The 24,771-nt window shown below is 48.4% G+C and overlaps 1 long non-coding RNA gene across 1 annotated transcript; it reads right to left on the bottom strand.

The window, feature by feature from the left end:
* Window positions 1-5,748: 5,748 nt before the first annotated feature.
* On the bottom strand, window positions 5,749-22,957 carry LOC135182945 (uncharacterized). The gene is made up of 4 exons (XR_010305360.1): window positions 22,868-22,957; window positions 9,916-10,065; window positions 6,807-6,871; window positions 5,749-6,301 (listed from the first exon to the last, which is right to left on the bottom strand). It is a non-coding gene; the product is annotated as an uncharacterized LOC135182945 (long non-coding RNA).
* Window positions 22,958-24,771: the final 1,814 nt, after the last annotated feature.

The raw sequence follows: 24,771 nt of genomic DNA, 5'->3' as shown, positions 1-24,771 counted from the left end.
AAGCGAGGGTATCTTGACTCACTCCTTAGCTCCTTGGTTGTAAGGGGAGGCCTTCGCCCACCCTTCGTCCTGCCAAAAGCTCCTATGCCCTTTCCCTAATGGGAGCCATGAGTCCGCTGCTAGGAGCCACCAGTCCTACATCAGGGGCACACCGCAGGACCGGAGACTGGAGCCGGTCCTCGAGCAAGAGTCACCCCGGTAGGGAAACTACACTCTGGAGTTCCTTTCCCAGGAGGTATTACCCGAAGCTGAGAGCCAAGGGCCGTGGAGGTTTCCTCATTGCAAGGGGCAGTGGGCTGCTCGGGAGCCTGTGGGGAGCCCACGGAGAGCCCGTGGGAACTTGCTGCTGCACTGGCGCCGTGAGGCAACGGGAGCCCTTGCCCTACGCTTCCGTCCTAATGTACCGAGCAGGTGTGGAAGCGCAGAGCGCGGAGGCCTGGTCCCGCTCCTGCTCTGGCCATCCCCGACACAGCGTCTGCGGAATGTGGGGTGTCCACCTTCGTCAGTGCGGGCCTGGGGATCGTTCTTCGCCCGTCCGCCTCACCCGCGGCGAGTGCTGGGGATGAGCGGGCGGCAACGGGTGCCTGCCTGTCGCCCAAGCACGGCTACATGTCGCAGTCCCTTGTGAAGTCCTCACGGAGGACAGTGTCCTGGTAGGCCGGCGTGGGCTGCTAACTAGCTGAATGCGTGTCTGCGTGTGTATAGCCTGTGAGTGTATGTGTCCGGTCCGTGAGCTAAAAACAGCCTTAGAAGCCGAGCAAGCTCGCAGGAAACTTGAAGTCGCAACAACTATCCGCTGAGCGTGTTGCCTGTACTCCCTGGAAGACAGTACTCAGAGATTTCCCACCCCCCCACCCCCGCCTAAATGCAGAATTTCTACAGCGGGTTTATTTCCTGCAATTAACAGAAACACACACGTGTATTTGTAGGAACTTAGCACCGTCGAATCACGTCTCTGAAAGACATTCCCTACTCACCTCCGTGCAGTTTTCTGAGTGTACAAAGCTCCTCCGCATTTTATTTTTGCACTACAAAATACATATAGGCCCTGTTCTGTAGGACACCAGCCCGAAAAACTTCCACATCTTTATGAATTTTCGTAATGTTAACAGCCTTCTCCCTTCTCATTTCTTAAAGTTAGGGATATATAAGAAAAAGTACGTCTGTGAAAGACGAACAAGTAGAGCAGAAACCTCATTTATGATCTCAGGAAATGCTTAGGGTAAAATAAAGTAAAATTATGGAGAGCATTTTGACCTGAAGCGAACGACTGCGATTGTTTCCCGGGCCAACGCGAGGTGATGTCACAGATCTAATCGAAACGTTGTCAGCTTCTTCATTATCAATATACGAACACAATTTGCAGTTAAATTAAAAAATCTCATCTCCACTTGGTTAGCAGTTATCTACCAAAGTAAATATCATAGCAAATACGTTACTCCCTCGAGTTTACAAGAAATTACAGCATCAAAATTTTCCTTAAGAGACAAGCATAGAAACAAGCCCAAACAATTTGGAGAGTCCTATTACACGGCAGCCTCTGTCTAGGTTCAGTTTACAATGTTAGAAAAGATTGGTCGTGGATTCGCAACCATCTTCCCCCAGCCCTACCGCAATATTTTCTTCCAAAAATCTTTACTTTGTCTTTACTCTTTGGGGGGATGCCCACGACAGGACGACTGTGGTGTGCAAAAGCCGCCCGTGCGGAAGACCGCTCAGGAGCGGCAGTGCCGCCGTTCCCCGACGGCGTCCGGGCCCGGGTGGGCTGGTGGGTGCCTCAGAACCCCTCGAAGGAGTCGCAGGAGGGCTGGGCAGGTAAGGCAGGCACGACGCCTCGGTTCCCGGCCATCGAGGTTGCCCGGCCGTGGGCTCCCTACGGCGCGGTGCTCGGCACGGTTCCCTGGCAGAGCTTTCCGCCCCACCGGCGGAGATGGGAGAGCCGGAGAGAGATCATTTCGGTACGCTAATCAATTACTGCTTGTGCAGTCAAGTACCATATATTTAACAGAATAATCGTTACCGCCCTTAAGTCTTTATTTGATCAGCAGATACTCGGAGCGGACTTAAAACGCAACTTTGCTTGTTTGAATTGCGTTGCGTGTGTGTGCTTTTTAAATCCGAGATAATGACACCATGAAACGGTCGTAATCTTCCGCCTGACTTCGGCAAACACCGCGCCGGCACCAGCGCCCGCTCGGACAGGGCGGGCCGGCCCGCGGCCGCGATCGCAGTACGCTGGAGTGGACTGAACAGAGGGTGGTTTATTTGTTGTTATTATTATCTTGGTTTTTATTTTCATTCCCTATGTACTCGCTGCCGTCTTTAGAGCCCTCCAGTCTCTGCGCGAGTTTCCGCGCCTCCTCCTGCGCGGTGACAGCTTGCGGCACCCGGGACCCCTCGCATGGGGGAGCGTGTCAAAGGTGACGCTCGAAGGCTCCCAAAGCCAACAGCTGCCGGGGGGGATTAACTTTTCCAGACTTTCCCCCGTCGAGCTTCTTGGAAACTTGCTTGGTGACAAAAACAGCTACATCTGTCGGGGGCAGATAGAGAACAGAGGGCTGCAGCGGCCGGGGCAGGCGGGGGAGGGACCCGGCTTTCAGGGGAAGCTGCGTCCGGGCGGGTGCCCGCATGGAGAGGAGGGGGGTCCAGGCTCCCCCCGCAGCGCTCCACCCCGGGCCCGGGGAAAACGGCAGGCATCCCGGGAGGCAGCATCTCAGTGACTGGGCTTGTCCTCAGGCTGCCGGGCAAGCCTCTGCTGCCCGCGCTAGGGCTCAGATCTCCCTTTTACTCCCATGCACGCCCCCCGCCACCGGTGCCTGTCGGGACTGGGGGACGCGGGGCTAGCAGCAGGGCACCGACGGAGCTTCGCGGGCTGCAGGGCGCTGCCTCGGCCGAGTCGCCGCAATCCTTCCTTGCAGCCGCGCTCTCCCGCACTCCCCAGCGCAAACCACAGCGCTTGTTAATGAAGGAACTTATGGAAGATTGCAAAACACCGTAAATAATTTAGCATTGTATTTCAGGGGAAAAAAAAAGCTTTCTTAAATCATCTCCTCAATATAACTTGCAGACTTACAGTACGGCCCTGGTAAGTCTAAGTTTTTAAAGTAGCAATATTCAAAGAGACAGAGATGTCTGTATTAATTATTTATCCGCTGGTGCCTTCCTTCGTTTCTAACTTATTATTAATTAGGCGCCTCTAGTCTTTCGCAGAGAGCTCCACAGAGTCAGTTGCAGCTTTAAATATGAATTAAAAGCAAATCCAAGGTACTGTAATGCGAAAATTATTCCGTGTCTTCTATGGCAGAGATGAATAGCTGCACAGATCAATACTGTGAAGCTATGCTCCAAACGACAGGATTATTGATAGCTTGTATTAATGATGTTAATGACGGAAAAAGGAAAACAAAAACCCTACCAACTTCTAAACTTTTTATCTGCTGAAACCCCGCAATCAGGTGGACAGGAGCATGAATTAAAGGAGATAACGAGGACATAATTTATGAAACCGGATAAATGACTTCTGATAGTTTGATCTGTTTGAACTCTACACTGCCGCCTCCTCGCAGGCAGTCGGAGACCAGTTTGGCTCTTCCCCCCCCGCGATCAGCGTGGACCCTGGGGATGCGTGTGATCCACGAGTGACACACACGGTGCTGGGCGCGGCGGTCTGCACTCTTGTGCTTCAGGTCCTGCCAGGATGCTCTGGGAACCCCACAGGACAACACCCTTTAGGGTGCGAAGGACCTGCTCCTCGGGGTACCCCCGTCAGTCCAGCCCGGTCAGTGGCCCGCTGAGAGCTCCGCGGCACGGGCGGAGCTCAGGGTAGTCGGAGGAAGGAACGGAGCGCTGTCCCATCCCGCGCTCCTCCCCGGTGAGCGACCATGGCCCGGAGCCGCCGCCCACGACGCACTCTGGACACGCAGGGCCGGGCCGAGCCCTCCCGCCCGCGGAGCGTTGTGTCTGCGATGTCGTCCCTGCAATCGGGCCGCTGCTGCGCAGGCCTCCCACCCGCAGCGAGCCAGCCCGGGAGAGGTGCGGGGCTGGTTGCCTCTCCGCGGTACTGCCTTGACTCTCAAGAAACAACCTGTCCGCTGCAGGATAGCTGAGTGCCTGTGCCCGTATTAACGGGCGGGAGCATAAGAGGGATTAACAGCGCTCCAGCGAGCACCGTTAGCGCGCTTTATTATTTAGGGAAAGGTGCGATTAACGGGCTGCGCAGGCTGCCCAGAGGTGATGCTCTGCCGGCGCTGAGGAAAGGGCACCGCTCTGAGTTATCAATTAGGGCAGGGACACGCTTTAATCAGGCAGGGCTGCTCGCAGCGCCCGGAGTTTCGGAACTAGAGGTCTTTATTAGTTATATCTACGAGCCAATATATTCGCTCACTCACTCTCCCCCCCCCCTCTTTTCTTCTTCCTTTCCTCCTGACTTCCCCGGGCGTCAGAACGAGGGCTCCATCAGTTGTCCCTCTCGGTAATTAATTCGTATTAGACATTTTTCCATACAATGCTCTCCTGTGCCTGTATGAACACCTTCTATACAACTCTTTGTCTAGGTGCCGTCTCAGATATGCACGGTCAAACTCATATATATATATATATATTTGTGCTTTAAAACGCTGTTGTCTTTCAGCAGCAGTTTTTGAAAGATATTTTTGTAATTATTATTTTCAAAATCAGCTTCCACCAGGAGAAAGTCGCACTTGTTTCCATAAACAATTCACAGCAGATAGTGTAGATATCACTTAATTCCTACAGAAATCAATGTGAAAATTAGATTTATTGGCTACTTATATTGTTAAAAATGACAAACTGCTGCCTTTTATTTTCATAAAACCACAGAAGACCGAAAATCATTTAATAAAGAATCCACCTAGCTTAATTTCACTGTAAGTCTCTTGCATCGAAACCAGTTCTTTGAGCCTCTCTCTCATAAACTTGCCTTCGATTCTAATATTAATGACAAAATGAATACCTTCAAAGACAGTTAAAATAGTAGTATTTGTTTAATATCTGAAAATAATTTCACGCCGTTAGCTGACAGGGATAGTGTAAATGAAACAGGATCTGCTGTTTCAAATTGTTCTCTATCCTCTATTAACCCAGAGGTTTGTTGATTTTTAGTTTTTCTGGGTTTGTTTGGTTAGTTAAGCAAAATGTACCTTTACAAAACCCAAACAATCTATTTAGCGTATATATATATGTATATATATATATATATATATGTATATATTAGAGGCAGAAAACAGAAGAAGCGAAAGGACATCCCGGCACTCCCGGAGCGGGGGCAGCTGATACGCAGTGGCCGAGCCGGTGCCGGTGGCGTGGCCGTTTCTCCTCCCGCTACTTGTTGGGTGTCGCTGCGAGGAAACGAAACGTGAGGGCAGGGGCGGCTGCACTTCCCGCCCTCCACCCCCATCCGCAGGCCGGCTCCGCACGCTGCGGCCCCGGGCCTGGCCCCGTGCACCACGTCGGGGCCGGCCCAAGTGAGGGGTGCCTGCCTTTCTCTTCCTGGAGCTACCCCCAGCTTCTCGGCAGGAGAAGCATTGGGGCAGGTGGCCCCGGCCACGCCGACGTGCACCCTGGGCAGAAGCCAGGGTGAAGGGCAGCGAGATGCGGCCGGTCAGGGGACTATGGAGCCCGGGCAGCGCCCCAGCAGCTTCCGCGCAGCACCGCGCCTCTCCGCTCCCAACGCCGCTGGGATTTGGGATTCGCGCCCCGACTGCAGAGAGCGTCGATAAAATTCTCCGTATCAAATGAGCAATCATTTGTTGTGGTTACGTGTTGGGTAATGAAAGATGTTAGCAGGATCAATAAAAATGAAAACACTTTTACTTACATCTTGAATTACTGTTTTAAGGGGTGAGCTGTGGTGATGCAACAAACCAGAGAAAGATCTACAACCACCAAATGTTTTCAAATGAAATCAAAATGAACGCGTGTCACCCTGGACTCCCCCCTGACCCCGCCCCAACCAGAGGGCTGCTCGGCCCTCGGCTGGCCAGGGGCCCGGGCCCGGGTCCTCTCGTCCGAGTCATCCCATCCTTCGCCTTATCGCTGCTTTGAAAGGAAAACTCTGCTGTCTTCCAGGGTGTCTAAAGGTCAAATAACAGGTCGTAGCCCGAGGCAAATGGGAATTTTAGTGAGAAAAGAGCCAGCGAGCTCCACGGCAGCCTAAAAGCTTTCCTTTCGCCATCGCTAAATAATAAAATATCTACGTATTCCCATCATTTATTCCTGTGTACAGCGACACGGCAAGCACACGCTAGAGCTCCGTGCCTCTGGGTCTCTGCAGCGCCCGAACCTGCGGAGAAACCAGCCCGCAATCGATTTCTCCCGACCCGCAGGAACCGTAGCACCGCACTTCATCCCAACTAAAATAAAAGCGGGGCCCTTATGCGCAGAACATGATCGCAATCGATTTCGGAGACGCTCACGGTGAGTTTTGCAAGGAACAGCCCCAAATATGGAGGCGTGCAGAGCTCCGACACCACTCTCGCCTTGGACATGCCGGCGGGCTGCCGCCGCAGCCTGTATCGGGCTGAGAGTCGGCGGAACGGGCTCGGGCAGCCACACGGGGCGGGCGGCGAACGAGCCGACTCCGCGGGCGCAGAGGTAGCGGACGAGGCTCCCTTCCTCGTCTGCGTACACCCCGCTCCGCAGGCTCGGGGGAGGCCCCGAGAGCCGCCCGGGCCCTGCTCCGCCACTCAGCCGCCCTCCCACCGCCGCTGAGCGCCCGCGGCCGCTGCGCGCCCCGCCCCACCCGGCCCGGCCCTCCGCCCGCTCCTTGCCCCACTGAGCACGCTTACCCCACCGTCCGCCTCACGCCGCCGGGACGGGCATCCGATGCGGGCTTGCCTCCCACATTTGCCCCCTAAGAGGAGAAAAATCAAAAAATATATATAAAAAAAATCTACCTGCATAATTTCAAATGAGAACGAGAAGGAAAAAAAGAAGAAAAAAAATTGCGACCACCACGGCTGCCACGCCAGTCCCGTTAAAAATTAAAGCACCAAACCCTCACAAGGTGTAGGAGAGATCTTTTATTGGACCAACTTAAATGCAAGAATTTACAGCCAGAATTACACGTTCTTCATCAGCTCAACGTGCACCAGAGGCAGCAATTTGTGTATTCTCTGTGTCTGCAGGATCTGAGACGGTTTTGGTGGAGGAAGGGGGTGGGAGAGAGGACAGACTCTCTTTCACCCTAAAAGAGCCTCAGTTTGTGGCTCAGGTAAAAATTAAAAAAAAAAAAAAAAGAAAGAAAAAAAATTAAAAAAACCCAAAACACCACAACCAAAAAGCTCTCCAGTGCCCCGTTTTGCTCCATCTTTAAGTCCAGTCCAGGATCAATTCTCTCTCTTACATTCCCAGTCATAAACAAACAGCTTCCAGCTAAATCTTTTAAAGGTTAAAAGGAACAAAAATAGAAATAATAATCAAGGGCTTTTTCTTCTCCTCCTGCTTGTTGGACAGCGCATTTTGGTCAGTCTAGCCTTGCATTTAGGGATGCTACTTGCATTTGAATAGCTGCCTGGCTGGTTATGGATCGGGAGGCTATGAGAGGAATCAGTATGCAAATTGTTTCAGTTACAATCGAAGGGTTCGATCTGGAGAAGGTGCCTGAGCGGAAGTCGCTGTCAGCCAACGGTGCATTAGGCTGCCATTGCCTCTGCCGTCTGGGCCTGCTCTCCCTTTCCTCACCCTTTTTTATGCTTGTGTACAGGTTTCAGCGGTGGTAATTAAAACATACACACAAATCAGGGGCTGCTGCATATCACGTTGGTGCCTTTTGCAGGCTGTGGGCATGGGGAAAGGGGGAGTGGAAAGAACATATCGCCATGCTGCTGGGGTTATTATTATGCAGCAAGGGTGAGGCGATCAGTGAAATAAAACATTTATAAATGGTTTCGTGCTTACAGTAGGAGAGGTGGGCCGGGGGGGCTGCCTGGGCGCTGATCACACAGTGCAGGCTGCAAATCGATAACCCTTTCCTTGTAATCCCAGTAATTGTGGGAATCACGGCTCTCTGTTAAAGGGACCGCGGGCTGCAGCAGGGGGCCCAGGGCTGTGCTCATCAGCCAGCAGGCACAGCTCCTGCCCCCGAAGGACCCACCCCAGCCTCCCCAGCTTTGTCTGGGTGGAAGCTGGAAGGGATGCAGCCTGGAGGCAGGGAGAGGGTCTGGGCCCTCTAAGAACCATTTCCACAGTCCTCATTGCAGCTCCAGTAAGGTCCTTCCTGTCACCTGTGGCATCCTGCATTCAGGGCAGGACATGACCAGCACCCTCGGCTGGAGGCACTATGGGAAGACAGCAGCTCCCCGGGGCCTCAGGCAAGGGAAGGGGCTGGCCAAGGTGCTACCTTCCCTGCCCAGGCTCTGCGTGGCTGCTCCACAACCCCGTGGATGCACGGTGGCTCCCCAGGCTTTCCTGTCCCTGGCATTGACAGGAGCAGCAGGACACCTCAGCCATTCCATACTGGCTAGGCCTTCATAAATTTAATGATGTTTTGTTGCATGGCAAAGGGATGGGGAAATCTGGTGAGTTGCTGCACAGGGTGACCCCAGTGCAGCACCCCTAGCCCAGCTCTATCCACTGCCCTGTCTCTCCAAGGTAAGTGGGTACTGGGCTGTGATGCTGGCTGGCACAGGGTGTGCGTGGACAGGAGCACCAGGGGCGTGGGCCCCTGCTCCTGTCCTTTCTCTGCCGCTGACCATCTGTCATTCAATTAGGGCTGGGAGGCAGCTGAGGGGCTGGGGGGAGCGGGGCTGGGGGTCAGTGACCCTGTGCACAACGGCCTGCTGCCTCACAGACGAGAAGAAGTTCAAATGTTAAACGCTCTCCGGCCCCGGCTCATCCAGGGCACTCGCCTTTGGGGGCAGCGGTGGGGTGAAGGGCATCAGTCATTAGCACTTAGATTTCAGCTCGGAGGCTGACCCTGCCTTCTGTTGGGGGATTTTGTCTTGAAAAGAAGCCTTAACCCTTCCAGGGCACCCCACACCCTCCCTGGCCCTGGTGTGGACAGCCTTCCGGCTGGCGCTGCCTGGCCAGGCTACTCCCCACAGCTTCCCCACAGGCCTGGGGCTGCACCCTGGGCAGATGGGTTTTGGAGACAGGAAGGAATCCCTGCAGCCCTGTCCACAGCCAGCCTCTTGTCTGACCCTGATGAAGGGGTAAGCTAACGGGGCAACAAGTCTCAGTGCCAGCAGGGAGCCACACTGCAGACCCACAATGGAGGCAGCATGCACACTCTGCCCACCCACAGCTCCACCCCTGGCAGGGTGCCTGCCACCCCCCTTCTTACAAACAAACCAGAACAAATTGATGAATTGAGCTTTTGCTATGCTAATTCAGACATGATAAATATTTAACTATCAACCCTAGCAGCCAGCCTCTCTTCTTTACATGCCACTTATCTAAAGTAAATGTTTGCCCCAGAAGTGGCTGGGGCAATATAAGCATCTCATTCTTTGCCCCTTCCTTCCTCAGGAAAGCTGGGTAGGTCCAAAAGGAGAGTCTTGTCACGTTTGACTCATTTCTGAGAGCCTCCCTGGATGGTTTCCTCAATTTGAATGTGCTAATTAGCTAATCTGAGGCAGAGACACAGCACTCCACTGCCCAACTCAAGTCTCTCTGGCCAGATCACCCAACACCATGGCTGCTCTGCCCAGGGCAGATTTTGAATATATTCAGAGAGGGGGAGATTCCTGACTTGGGATCAAAGCAGTGAAGAATGAGTTTCCACTCTTTCGATGGGAACTAGGTCCTCTGCCTCATGTAAACCCACAGCATCTATCATTCCAGTGGGACAATGCCTAGAAAGAGAATCCCATGGCCTTCATTTTGAGGACAGATTACATAGCCTTCGTGACACTGGCACTGATACATTTGCTAGATGTTCTTGTTTGATACACTTACTATTTGCTGCTGAAGGAGAGCATTTTTGCTTTTCACAGGGTAGCACATCACAACCACTTGATCGCAGAGCTTGGCTTTTTCTCTGCCGGGCTTGAGCAGCTGTTTGATACCTTCAACTGCAACAGCTTTACAAGGTATTCACTTTAGCGGCTGTAGAAGCAAAAGAAAATGTCGCTCAGAATGGTGCAGGGATCTGTGCCACCACACATCTGGGACTCACAGCCCCACACAACCTCCTGCCCAAGTACAGAGTATATCATAGTAAATGAAGTTCTTGTATCATGTTAGGTACATCAAGGAAGTATAGGAATAACCATGGGTTGCCATTACCTGAGCAAGCACGTGGACTTGACATCAAGAGAGATGTTGAGGTGCTGGAATGTGACCAGAGCAGGGCAATGAAGCTGGTGAGAGGCCTGGAACACAAACCCTATGAGAAGAGGCTGAGGGAGCTGGGGTTGTTTAGCCTGGAGAAGAGGAGGCTCAGGGGTGACCTCATTACTGTCTACAACTACCTAAAGGGAGGCTGTAGCCAGGTGGGGGTTGGTCTATTCTCCCAGGCCAACAGCAACAGAACGAGGGGACACAGTTTCAAGTTGTGCTGGAGGGAGGTATAGGCTGGATGTTAGGAGGAAGTTCTTGCCAGAGAGAGTGATTTGCCATTGGAATGGGCTGCCCAGGGAGGTGGTGGAGGCACAATCCCTGGAGGTGTTCAAGAAAAGCCTGTGTGAGGCACTTAGTGCCATGGTCTAGTTGATTGGACAGGGCTGGGTGATAGGTTGGACTGGATGATCTTGGAGATCTCTTTCAGCCTGGTTGATTCTACAGTTCTATGATCAACTCCTACATTAAAATACACACAAGAACAAGACATGATATTCTGGAATGATCCTGTAAATCTGGGTGGCTTCCTTCCCACCCTCATCCACCAGTTATTTAGAAACTTTCCCCTAGTATCGAGTAGTAGAATGAGAGGAAATGGCTTCAAGTGGCACCAGGAGAGGTTTATATTGGGTATTAGGAAAATTTTCTTTGCCCAAAGAGTGGTCAGCCGTTGGAACAGGCTGCCCGGGGAAGTGGTGTTAAAAAACCCATGTAGATATGGCACTCTGAGATATGGTTTAATGGCCATAGTGGTGTCAGGTCAATGGTTGGACTCAATGATCTTGGAGATCTTTTCTAACCAAGACAATTCTGTGATTCTGTGAAACGACGCTGGTGTATTTTTGAGCTTGCTCTCCTTGCCTGGTTACATCCCAACAAAAGGGAGGCTGCAGAGTGGGAGGCTGCCCTGAGCTCAGACTGCAAAAGGTCAGCGGATGCTGCACTGGAGATGTGAAGCACTAGTTACTTTGCTATAGAGTCAGATATTGGATTATCAGCAAAAGTTAATCCCAGTCACGTGACAGATCTTATATTTGCTGTCATAAAATCTATCATTATTTAGCAAGCACAGAAATAAAATTCTTCTGTAGACTATGAAGCAGGAATCTTTTAGAAATGTCTGTTTACCACAACAGACAACATATTGACCATTAGTTTTGAGAGCTCTCAGACAATTCAGAGATGTGTGTGAACACAAGCCAGTAGCTAGCTTCGCTGTGTTCATGGTCCAGAATCACCCCCCACCAAATAGCTGTACATCCAGCTTACCACTCAAGCAGATGCTAATTTCTTGATTTAAAGACTATGGTTTTGTTAAAGAAAAATAACAAGGAAATTGTACGTCATCAACTTGCCTTTAGTGATGCTGCTGTTTGCAGTGACGCTCACAAGCACACACAGTGAGGAGATACACTTCTGCCTTATTGCTGCAGACAAAGCTGCCTTCCGTGGATGCATCTGACCTGGTATTTACCACTACAAACAGCCTCATTTATTCTGTCAGTACAAAGGGGCTGATCTCATCCTGACCTGAATCAATGCAAATTGTCTCCCTGGTACTAGAGGCATCATGTGGAAAGTGGACCAGGTTGCTTTTTTACTCTGCAGAGGATACAAATACTGACTGTTTCCTTGATGTCCTCATCTTTGCTGAAGGATCCCTGGCTGGAAGCTGTGAGATGAAATAGAAAGGAAAAGTTGTAATGCTAGTGGAGGGCATGTAGGAGCTCCAGCAGGTTACAGCACTGTCCCAGCATGCAGACTCCTCCAGCAAATGGCAAAGTGTTTGACACCCTTTCTCTGTGCCATGGCAAGGTGGCTCAAGTTATGAGAGAAAGCTGTCCTGGGTAAGGACTATTAGCTGCAGGTGACTTGTGATTTGTGCCAGATTTCCTGATAGGCACTAAGGCATGTTACATGCACTGCGACAGAGCATTTATAAATGCATTTTTCCCAGTCCCTATTTATGGATGCCTTGGGGCACTCCACAAGTTGCCATGGCTCCATGGTCTTCAGGCCAAGCTTGGTTTGCCTCTGACATCCTGGCACTGAGGAGAGTGGAGGGAGTGTGAGCACTACCTCCTTCTAGCTTTAAAGTGTGGGGATCCCATAAATCCTTCCACATCTGGGATCGCTTGTAATGGCCAGTGTCAGGAGTTTACAGAGGAGCTTTCCTAAGATCTAGCGCCCAGAATCAATAGCAGCTGCAATTCCAGGCAGGGGGATAGGCTGAATCCTGATTTGATTCTCAGGTGTTTTCAATTGTATTGCCAGCAAAAAAAAATATTGTTGTTAAGCAATTCTGCTGGTCTGCTTGTGCCTTTTGAAGTTGCCTTTATTTCTTTGAGCTCAGATTCCTTGAGATCTTCTTGCTGTTCCATCCCCAAACTTGCATGTGTCTAATAAACGTGGCAGCTTCCCAGCAGATGTCTCCATCTTCTCCATTTTCCCCTTTATTGAGGAGATGGACTTCACCAGAGAGCACATCTTAGCATGTGGGGCCAACACGGGCTCTTCAGAAAGCTTCCAGAGGCCCAGCTCATGCTCTAGCCATGAAGGAGCAAGTGGACATCACCTAGAAAGGCAGGGTTTGAAACACCCTCACTATTTTCCTGCTTGCCCCTGAGCAGTACATCTGAGAACACCAGCTACCACCTGTCTGGAAGCATGCATTCTGCTCTGGGTGGCATTTCTGGAGGTTTCAGCCTCCGTCATCATTAACACTGCTTCCCTTTCTGTCTGTGCACACAGCTCTCAGGGAGCACCAAGAGTGTGGAGCCTGGAAAAGGCTGTGTCATGCAGCGTGTCTTTGGCTTGGGTCACAGCCTGCTGGCCAGGATGGCTGGCCAGACACTGCCCTCTGCACAAGGCCCTTCTGGGCTCATGCTGAACCACAGGGAAGCTGAGGCCAGACTTCATTGGCCATGTCAGTTTCCTCCAAAGTGCCTACATCTGAACTCCTTGTGAATGGAAGAAAGGAACATGGAGGTGATGGGCAGCATCTGTAATAGGAAATTGCTGTCTGCAGATGTGTGTGTGTGAAGGAAAGCCTGCATCAGACAGTGGTATCAAGGGATAAATTCCACAAGTGAGTGAATCCATCTGAGTGTAAGACACAAGTTGTGCATTTTCTTCAAGGAGCTGAACAGCTTCAAGGACATCAATCCACTTCATGAATAACATGGTTTCCTTAGCATTGCCCGTGCTTATTCAGCAGGAGAGAAGACAACAGGCAAATAAACAGATGTTTGTCTCATTTTAGGTGATGTTTTGAATCCTTACTCCTTTCACACTTAGGTGGAGCTGTTCTGGGAGTTTTGCTTATGTAAGGGGCTTGATGACATTCCTCTTTTAAAGGAGAAATGTGATAATGTCACAGTTGAAAAACCCTCTGGAAAATGTAGCCTTCCCTTCTGGTTTGCTCTGCAGGTGAGTGGTGTTCAGTGGGAGATGCTCCAGCTTTTTTTTTTTGAGTGAGGCTTTGCCCATTGAATGCAATGAAAAGCAGCTTGTTACCATCTCTAAGTATAAAAATTTCTCCTGCCTTTGCTTGGAACAAATGGAAATCTGATTGCTCCCTCTAATCTTCCTCTGTACAGCTGGTGGTGCAGGGACCAGTGACAACCTGGCCCTGATAAAGACTTCAAGAGTGGACCTATTATCTATATGCCAGAAACACTCCGATCATGTGGGAATAGTTAAAGGTAAGAAAATATATAACAGGTCATCTGTCTTTCAGCTATAGTCAGCTCAAAGGTGGAAACAGATTGACACAGCTGGGTGTAGCCATCATGCTGCAGCCTGCAAATGCTGGTCAGCAGAGCTGCAGCAGGCACAGAGCACAGACCCTGCTGTTTGTCTGCAAAAGGTTTTGGCTGCCAGCTTTGGAGAGCCTGACCAAAGTGCTGCCATTTGTTTTACTGAGCCTGCTCTGATGAGTTAGTGAGGCCAAGACTGAGTTTGGTTCTCTGTTCTGTAAGCATGTGAGATGGCAAGACCTTTTCTTGATCCAGCAGCCTCTGCAGCTCTGGGTACTGAGGTCAGTGCTTGCTGACAGAGGTAGGGAGGAAGCTGGCTGGTGACTCTGAGCAAGCACTCCAGGGCATGTCAGGCAACACAACCCCCCCATGCCACCCATCCCTGCTGCTGGGGAAGGAGCTGGATGCCTGAGAGGTGAGAGCCTTCATCTGTACACTGCACTCTGGCTATTTGCTCATACACAATACCGTTGTGGGCAGGCTGTAACCCTTGGCCTCCAGTGCAGATGGCTGCATGAAAACAATTCATCTTTTGTAGAGCAGCAAATGGAAACATTACTGCCTCGACCCTTAATGCAGGTGAACATCACTGCCCAGTGCAAAGACTTGTGCATGCAGGGACCTTTAGTTGAATGCTGGCTTTTGGAGGCTTGTGGGCCTGTAAGACAAGGCAAAGAAGGCTGAAAAAGTGGATACAGGGAAGCAGAGAAGCATTCCTAGGCAAATATTAGGACATAAGCCCTGAGGAAAGCCAGGAAGCCCTACTGTGCACAGGCTGGCCAAGAGGCTGGGAGAGCCGGGCAGCAAATACCACTCACTCTGATTCCTGCTGTGGAAAAGGCAGCAAGATATGGTTGTTTGCTCCTTGCAGATAACCTGGAAGCTAACTAATACCCCAGCTTCACCTATTCCTTATCCCAGGGGGAATCAACCATCTGCAGTTTTGCTAGCTGTGCTAGATAGAAAGGGATAGTTCATTAGCAATTTATACGTTCGGTTTGCCTCCTGAAATGGATGTTTCCAGCTGCAGGGATGTGTCATTTCCCTGTTGAGATGCCCCTGCTTTCACAGTAGTGACTCCCAAGCCCCTCTCACTTTGAGCTGGAGTTACTAGTGTACGTAAATAAGCCGCTGGAGCAGGGTCACATAACCATTCTGTTAGGTTCTGCCCTGTCAGTCCTATTTCATGGGTTCTGACAGAATCTTAACATGTTTGCATATGTAAATGTGTTAAAGAGAGCATCAGCTGAGGGAATACATTAAACTCAGTCATTCTTCCAAGTTGATTTAATCTGACAGCACCTCCATTAAAAAATAAAAAAGCATCAGTTTTCCCTTTGTGGCTTGATGTACAGTAATTAGCTTGTTAGAGCAGGAAACACCTCCTTTCATAATTGATTTTGCACCCCTTTTACTTGGATATCTCTGACAAGCTGTTTCTGGTTCCCCAAGGACACCATCAGTACTTCCCATGTGTTTGGAATTTCATGAATGTGAATAATGAATATGATTTATCCCTCCCACACTCCCATGCATGGATAATATATGTAGCCAATTTGTGAACTGGACCTTACATCAGAAAGATGGGTGTCAAGGTATTAATAGTGTAGTCACCAGACGTGCTCAGGAATTAGGGCACAGCTAAGCAGTGGTTTTCCAGGCATTAGCAAGATGGGAACAGGTTGCTCCAAGTGTCTGTACACTGGGGAGGAAAAAAATGGAGGAAGATTTTCTGCATAGTCCAGTGTATCTAAGTTAGCATGTCAAATTGGTTGCTTATTACGGCTGGCACAGTGCCTTAGTGGGCTAATGTGTTAATAATGTGTAATGTTTCTCTTAGGCAATGGCACCACTCTTCATTAGTGCTTCTCAAGCCCTGTCACTGTTGCTTAGCTCAACATTTTGTTTCTGATGTTTGAGTAAGGGTATTTGAAATCAGGATTTCAGATCTGCTAATACATGTCACACACTCTTTAAAAATGGATTTTAAGAGGGCCTTGATAATTTTATGGCTACTAATAACATTTGTAGCTATGTGAGCTAAGCTAATGATAAGAGTAATCAAATTTCATGTTTCACAGCATAAAATGAGCAACTGTAGGGGTCAGGAAGGTATTCATTCCCTGCCCTCCTCCCCTGGGAACCACCGCCTCTTCCAGTTGGTTCAGTAGATGAGTGGTGTTTGGGATGTGAAAAAGCAGAGCGCTACAGGGAGGCTCAGGGTGTCACACTGTACAGAGAATGGATCTTACTTCTATGCATAGGAAATCTGGTTTCAGCTGGCAAACGGAGTGAAACACGCCAGAGAGGCATTTGTTTCACACCGATTACCTCTCATGTTGGCATCAAATACATGAGGCCGATTCTCCCCCTTTTTGCGGCGGTTTGCTCAAGACCCCTGAACTTGGACATACAAGCCTCATATTTCTAAGCAGCCACAACATGGCCTTGGAACTCTCACTCTCATTTTTCAATCAGTGAAGGTGCTTGCTTAGATTTCCCTCACGTTTTTGTATTTCACCCCCTGTATTAGCAAATCTGCTCCGAGCATTTCTTTAACATTGAGAATAACTGCAACAGGCAGCTGAGGGAGCCTGGAGCCACCAGCAAACACCTTCCCGGGGCTGCAGGACCACAGTGGGGAGAATGGCCAGTGCTGCTGACAGTTCAGGAGCGAGGCCATGGGGTCACATGCAGATGGGTGCAGGCCAGCCAACATTCTCATGCCTCTGACGTGTCTGCAGTTGGCTCCCCATGTGCTTTGGCAAGGGTGTGCTCTGCAGTGGTGGCTGTGCATGAGTGCTGCTTTACACGGCCACGTGCGCTACAGCAGTGCTCAGCTGATGCTGAGTGGCAGGACTGGAGCCAGTGGGCTGAGATCTGGCAAGGCAGCAACCTGTTTGATTGATATATGCTTTGGATAAAGACTTTCAGTCCCCTATTTTGCCATATAGTGCCTAGAGCATTTTCTAGCACCCATACTTTGAGACATGTTTTCTAAAGCCTTTTAGTGTGTTGTGACAGTGATGTGCCGAGGAGTCTAGAAGGACTCAACACAATGTGTAATAAAATAGAAAGGAGATGTGCCAAGTAAAAAAATCCTGCAGACAGTCAAAAAGCTCTCTGTGCTTTTCAAAGAGAGAATTAGCTTTTATTTATTTTTTTAAAGATCTTTCCCCAGGAAATATCTTTGTTTTCTTTGAAATTTATGCATTCATTCAATTGCATAAATAATTTGAGAAGGTTTTTGTTTAATTCCATTTGACCTGACATCTTTCGGTTCCTGAAATGTAGTTGTCAGAAGCCTGGGATTATTTTATAGAAATGCAAAACAAAAAAAGTTGAACAGAATCTAAAATAGTTTCAGTTCCAAAAACATCTTTTGTAGAAAAAGTGCTCTCAGTGAGCTCTGGCTAACAAGATGTAATTTGTCTTTGGGATGTGTTTCCAGGCAGAGGGCCAGCAGCCAGGAGGGCCAGATGCTGCTGCACAAAGTGCTGGTGTGAGCTTTTCAAGATTGCCCAGTGCAGTGAGCTTGCTGACAGTAGTGAAGAGCATGTGAACCCACAAACAAAAAAAGATTGTTTGTAAAGGCAGCATTGGAGATATTCAAATTGGTCATGATTAGAATAACTAACATTGTTCACAACAACCCCCTGAAGCACTGCAGGCCAGGCTTGGGTCAGAGTGCTGAGTTAATGGTTGGACCTTATGATCTCAAAATGATTCTGTGATTCTAAACTAAAGGCATCAGAAGAGTGCTTTGAAAACCATTTTTGCCTGGCACAGTTTGATAATTAGAGCTGAGCACAGGATAACATGAGGTTGTAACAAAGAGCCAGACCTAGCACAGCAAAGGATATCCTGATCAACTCAGGCTTCCCAACTGCTGCTTCTTTGAACAAACTGGAGTAGTGCTGGAGACTTCTTTGCATGGCCTTTGACTGGGACTAGGCTGTGTTACTTCCTGGGAACAAAATCCTCTTATGCCAGCAAGCATGCCTAGTCCTATCCCGTGGGCATGTGGCCCTTATGGGCAAGAATAATAGAATCATTTTAGTTGAAAGACACCTTTATGATCATTGAGTCCAAACTTAGTCTTAGTCACCACTAGACTGTGTCCCTCAACACCAGATCTACACACTTTCAAATGCTTCCAGGCATGATGACTCCATCACTTCCCTGGGCAGCCTTGTCCAGTGCTTGACAACTCTTCCTATGAATAGATTTTCCCTGATGCTCAACCTAAACCTGCCCTGGTCCAGCTTGAGGCAGTTTCCTCTTGTTCTACTGCTTGTTACTTGTGACAAGAGGCTGACCCCCACCTCACTTCCACCGCCTGTCAGAAAGTTGTAGAAAGTGAGAAGGCCTCCTCTCAGCCTCCTTTTTTTCCAGAAGGAAACAGCCTCAGCCTGAGGAGGAACAGCCTCAGTTTGGGGAGGATTTAGAGGATCCCTGGAAGGACAAGGAAGCAAAGGAGGCAGCTGGGCAGCAGGGTGGGAGGTGAAAGCCACTAGGATGTGGTGCTCATAGGAAAGGTTTGAGCTATTCCTGCTCTTCATGCATTAGAAGGCCTTGATGACACTGCCTGAGCTCATAGCATAGGGCCTCAGGACATTCAGCCGTGAGGGTTAGGTAGTGCTGAGCAGGCTGGAGGGGCACAGCAAACAGGAAAAAACCAGGGACCAACCCCAGTGCCCTGAAAGAAAGGCAGGGCTAAAATTCTGGGTTCTGGGTAGAAACATCAGTGTAGAAACATCATTATACAAACACCCTGGGTTTGCTTCCCTTCTCACTCTGGCAGGTTTTCTTGGATGCTGAAGTGAAGCTGCCCCACTTGCTCATGCCCTTCCTCTTCCCACGTGCTTCCCGGCTTTTCTGTCTGCGGTGCCTGGGGCTGCCTGCAGAGCTGCTCAGCTCAGGAGTCTGTAGCTGTGGGGTGGTAGGTGATGCTGAGGCACCGATTTCTCCCCTTGCTGTCTGGGGATGCTAATTCAGCCCAGGGAAGGGAAGCGAGAGCCCTGAGGGAGGGCTAAAGCTTGGCTGAGCAACACTGGGCACTGCCAGGAGTATTATTTTGAGGCTCAGAGTGGTTTGCCATGGAGAGGGGCTTCCTAGTACACCAGGGAACATACCGGGGAAGGCTGTAGTTAAAGACTCTTTAATTGAGGCCTTCAGAAGGGTAAGTATAACACTGCATTGCTCTGTTTAAGGGATTTTGCGTATCTCCACCATCAAGGCTGCATTTGTCTGTAGGATTAATCACTTTTTGATCCAGAGGGTTTAAGACAGACAGCTTACTAGGAGTGTGCTCCATGGCTCTCCCAGGCTGGCAATTAGCTTTATTTCTTCATATTGTCTTGTTTATTATGCCCTTCTCCACACTGTTTTTTTTCCCCTCTTCTTCCTGACCAGTATCTTAATGCACTGATTCATTTTAAATCCATTTTTTAACTGTGTTTTTAGGAGACTTTCAAACAGAGGATATTTAGTAAAAGCTCAACATAGAAAATGAAAAACTGCTGCTGAGCAGAGAGGAGGTTTGTATGTAAATGACACTGCAAAGAAATTCTTGGATGAACTCAAAGAGACCATTTTGCTCTATTTTAGAGTTCTATCTCTGGCCTGGCTGAGGTTCTCCTACTGATGTGAAGGTCACCAAGAACCTCAAATATGCCCATTGCCATTTAACTTGAACGTAATCAAGTTTCTTTGGGATGACATGTGTATCTTACATGAAAGAAAAGAATATGTCCCAGGAGCTGTATGTGTGCATATCTATTCAGTTCCCTTCAGAAGCTAAGAAACCACCTTCTGATCTTGGCAGGTTGTTGTTGTCTTCTGTGTGTCACTGTCTCTGAATGGCAGAGAAAGCTCATACACCTGTGTTCTACCATGCAAGTCTTCCTCTCATACTCCAAGTCCTTTGCTGGCTAGTGCAAAGATGATATATGAAGTCTTTATCTCTGTCTTGTGTGTTGTTTGAATGGAGGGGACAAGCAGGAAACTGTCCTTGAGCTATAGACCACAAAAGTTAATGAAGGCTGTGGCTGGGAGGTATACATGTGCAGTTCTTATATGGGATTACACACGTATGGGACCTGTGAGCTGACAGCAAATAATACAACACTTGGCAAAGCCCCATCAAAGCTCACTTTGTGGTTGGAAACAAACCAGATGATCTACCTAAGGGCTCAGAGGTTGTGTATTTCCACATGTGGCTTTGCTCTGAATTTTCTGGGTCATGTCAGTCATGCAAGTTCACTGCTTGGCATCCATTGTTCACTCAGCAGCCTGCAGGAACAACACTGACCACCTGTATATGGCACTTTGCTACACCCTGAGGACCAGCGCAAACTAAGGACTGAATGTTGCCGTGTAGAGCAGCACACGGTTGGTGTAAGTACGGCACACCACACCAGACTTAGTGAAATAGGTGGCAGCTTTGCATTGACTTTGCTCGGTTTTGGATCAGATGCTAAGAGCTATAAAATTTTGTTGGCCTTTTGACATCCCCAATATGAAGTTACTAGCACGCTCAGAGCTAGATGCAGCATGAGCCACGCTCTTCTGTCACAGGCAGTTTGTCTTCCTTTTTCTTGGCTCTTCTTTTAATAAATATAACCTTTTCTCCTATGGCTCAGGAATTGTGTAGAACCATCTCAACAAATGTTCTCAGGTTTTTAAAATATTCGGTATTAAAGAGATCAGACCAGATGGGTTCTGCTGCCTTCATCACTCTAGGTTGTGTACTCTGTGTTGAAATGATTATTGTCATCACGCAGTGAAAGGCAGCTGATGAAAGACTCTCTCTCCCTCGGATGAGCTATCCATCCGCCCATGCCTGGTGCAGAGTGCACAGGTTTTGTTTTTGAATGATATATTGCTGTGTCAAAGTGGCTTATGTGCTGCTTAAACTTACGTTGGTGAATGATAGAGAGTATGTATTAAACAATCTCATTGCAATGGGAGCTGTATTTTCTCATCTCTGCCTTTGGGAGCACCACAGCAACTCCCCCCCACCCTGCTGCAAGCCTGACAGGTTCTCTTGGAGCAGGGTGCCTGAGTACATCTGCCTTCAGGCTGGGGTCTTAACCCTGGGCGTTTCTAAAAATACAGTTGGATAGCAACCATTTAAGTCTTTCTGTTTGTGCTGCACACTCAGCTCTGTTAATGAAGGAAACTGTTTCATGTAACTGATTTTGGAATGTTTGGGTTTGGGTGGATGTGTTTCCCTTAAACCTCTTTCTCTTCTTAAGTAGAGTGACTTTCATTTTCTCTCTTGCTTGCTTTTAGTCCTCTTTACCCCCCACCTCCCCACCCCCCTTTAAATCCTTTACAAAGCTCAGCAACAATCTCTAAGAAGAAACAGAAGGAGAGAGGATGCTGCAAAGATTTCCATTTTGGGTCTATTGCCAGTCTCTCAAACCACCCCTAAAGGAAGTATATGTTGAGCAAAACACATTTAAAATGCCACTCTGCCTTGAAAAATGTGTTGAATGTGAAATTCACTTCTGACAGCCTTCGACACTTCCACAGTCCTCCAGTGCACCTGGCAAATTCCAGCATTGCTGGGCAGAGCACTAAGACCTTTTCCAACAACTGAGAATAATTAAACCCCCCAAGACATAGCCATTTTCTCTGTGTAGTGACACAATCAAATACTTAACCAAAAAATAGCGCAATGAAAAGTCTAGGTCACAAAATGGAGTACTGCAGCCTGGAAAAACAGCTTTCTGACCTTCTGGATTTCCTCTACTAGAAGCCTACCGTGTAGTGAGCAAACCCTATTTCTTACAACAAAGAAATTTAGCAGCCTCTGAGGCTATGTCACCTTGCTGGCAGAAACACTGAGCAGCAATAGTGCTGAAAGTCAACACTAATAGCTGACACCAAATTAAACTGCCAGAGTTTGTGTGATGTAGTTCTGTCACCCTTTGACACATCTGATGTGAATTCAGAGGCTTCTGCTGTAAACTCATCAGCAGAGCTCATGACGCATCATCTTTACATATCTGTTCATCCACATTTGTCAGCAACCTGTGTGCCTCAAATGACTCCAGCGATTGGGATATAGATTGCTTTACCTTCCTGTGTAGTAAACACTTGTGATACCCTCAGCTCTAGCCTTTAGCTGACAAAGTCTTGTTAGCCGCACTTCAGCCTTTCTGCATCCACGCTGAACGTGGTGATTGATGAGGGCTGATTATGGCAGTGGGGTGGCCTGTCCCTTCTTAACCTGGTGCTCAAATCATCTCCAGTTTGCCCATGCAGAAGAGCAGCAGGCACACTCCTAAGTGTCTTCATGAAGTGCCTGATTGAAAGGCCACAGCCAATTAGGCTGAGCTGAAATGGACACTTGCAAGATGTCTTTGCCTCTCAATTCCCCATGAGGTGCCTGCAGAGAGCAAGCACTAAACAAGCACAGACAACCCTTACATCTGCTCACACGCACCCAGCAGCATTCAAAGCTGGGGCCAGTGTTTTAGTCTGGGAAACATGGCAGGGTGACTGTGTCTTCATTTCACAGCCCTAGACTAAGAACAGCTCCAGCAAGCACTAGGTGGATCTTGATGTAGCAAATGGTGCTCACAGAAGGACGACACTGAGGCAATGGTTCACCAGTGACCACTAGATAATTTCCCCTCAAAATAACACAACATCTCAAAATACTTCCCCAACTCTGTCCCCTTGGGCAATCTGAAAGGGATTTCTAGTATTTTTTCTCTATACCAGTTAGTGTTACTGTGGTTTCAGATTGATGCCTTTTGGTTATCAGCTGCTAATTTTCCTATTCATTTTTTACTTACTGAAGTGATGAAAGCAATTCCCGCAGACAAGAGCAAATCCCTGCTGGGGTATGTTGAGTGCTGGAGTTGATGCAGAGCTCTGAGCAACGCTGAAGAGACTCCATAGATCTGTACCAGGCTTGTGTCTCCCCTGTGGACCAGAAAAAAAAAGGGTCTGTAATTTCTCTTTATGTCTCCATGGTATGTGATGTACCTACTACCAGCCTGTTGGCCATGCATTGCCCTAGAATATTGAGTATCTTGAGCCTTTTCTTCCACTGGCTAGCTTTGCTATCAGTGTGAATTACTATGGAGAGACAGCTGTATATTGGCTCACAGGAGGAACAAACAGAGTAAGAACCATAAATTGGATTTTCTTAATGTGTAAGTCTATTTTACCATATGGTTTAAAGTACTGGACTCATAAGGTAATGTGCACTGAAACGTATTTATTCAAAAGTGAGCTACAGAAGAATAAGAACAGAAGCATGATGTCCTATCAGAAAAGTCACTCTGTTTTCACTCCATATCTCCAAATCTTCTGCTTATGTAATGCTGGAATAAAAACATTGTGCAGTGTCCCATGGTCCAATAACCCTTTGCAACATCAAAATTATCTCCAAAAATGTTAATAGAAGATTACTGCCTCTGGGACAAGACTGTGAATCTTGTGCCAGGTCAGAGAGTAGGGGAGAGCAGTTCAGACTGAACCAAGCAACATCTTTTTCCTATAAATTATTAATGTGTGTCAATCTGACAAAAAGCAAGGGAAAAAGTTTGCTGGTTATGTTTTTACATCTTTTTCTTAAAACAGTTAAACTGGAAAACTTTGCAAGGTAATAAAAATAGAATTAAAAGCTGTAAAAATATTCCCCAGTAACTTCCATTGCTGATGTGTGACCTGCTCTGTTTGGAACCTGCCACACGGTGCCACAAGACTTGTGCAAAGGAAACAGCTCGAACTCTCAGACCCAGCACCTCAGATTTAATTTGACATCCTAAACTTCATACTCTTGTCCTCTAAAAATGTCTTTCCTTGTTACAACTCGTTTCAAGGTCTGCAAGAAGTTAGTAGAACACTAAAGCAATTTGGAACTCCCTCCACCAGACAGAATGCTCCCATCCTGGCTGCAATAGGAAGATCTAGGGGGATGGGGTGGGCAGGGAGAGCCCAGAGCAGCCAAATCAATGCAACCAAGAGACAAGCACCAGCTACATGCATGTAGCCTCCAGTCTGCCACCTCTCCAGGCACTGGAGTCTCATTCCATGCACGAAGGGCATCATAATGGAAATTCTGACAGGTCTTAATAATTCTGATGCTTCTGGGCATCTCTGTAATTATCAGATAGAGGCTTCTGGCATGTAAACAATATTAGGGTATCTCTCGTGCCTGACTTGTTTTATCTGGCAAAGCTCATGAGGTCAGGAAACCATATCTTCTCCTTGTGCTTTTTAAAATGCTGGTTGCTCTACTGTCAGCTTACAGTCACAGCAGAGGCAACTGGGCTAATTCAATGCTTATTTCAGTTTCCAGAATTCCTGCTAACTGGCTGTAGAATAATAGAACTATTTTTGTTGGAAGAGGCCTTCAAGATCAAGTCCAATCATTAACTCAGAACTGCCAGGTCACCACTAAATCATGTTCCTCAGCATCACATTTGCACATCTTTTAAATGCATCCAGGGATGGTGACTCTATCACTTCCCTGGGCAGCCTGCTCCAGGGCTTGACAATCCTTTTGGGGAAGATATTTTTCCTAATATCAACATAAACCTTCCCCAGCACATCTTGAGGTCACTTCCTCTTGTCCTATTGCCTGTTACTTGGGAGAAGACACTGACCTCTACCTCTCTACAACCTTCTTTCAGGTAGTTACAGATAATAAAGTCTCCTCTAAGCCTTTTTTCCTCCAAACTAAAGTTGC

This window comes from Pogoniulus pusillus, chromosome 17, assembly GCF_015220805.1.
Source record: "Pogoniulus pusillus isolate bPogPus1 chromosome 17, bPogPus1.pri, whole genome shotgun sequence".
Lineage (NCBI taxonomy): Eukaryota > Metazoa > Chordata > Aves > Piciformes > Lybiidae > Pogoniulus > Pogoniulus pusillus.
This window is presented reverse-complemented; position numbering and strand designations above follow the sequence as displayed.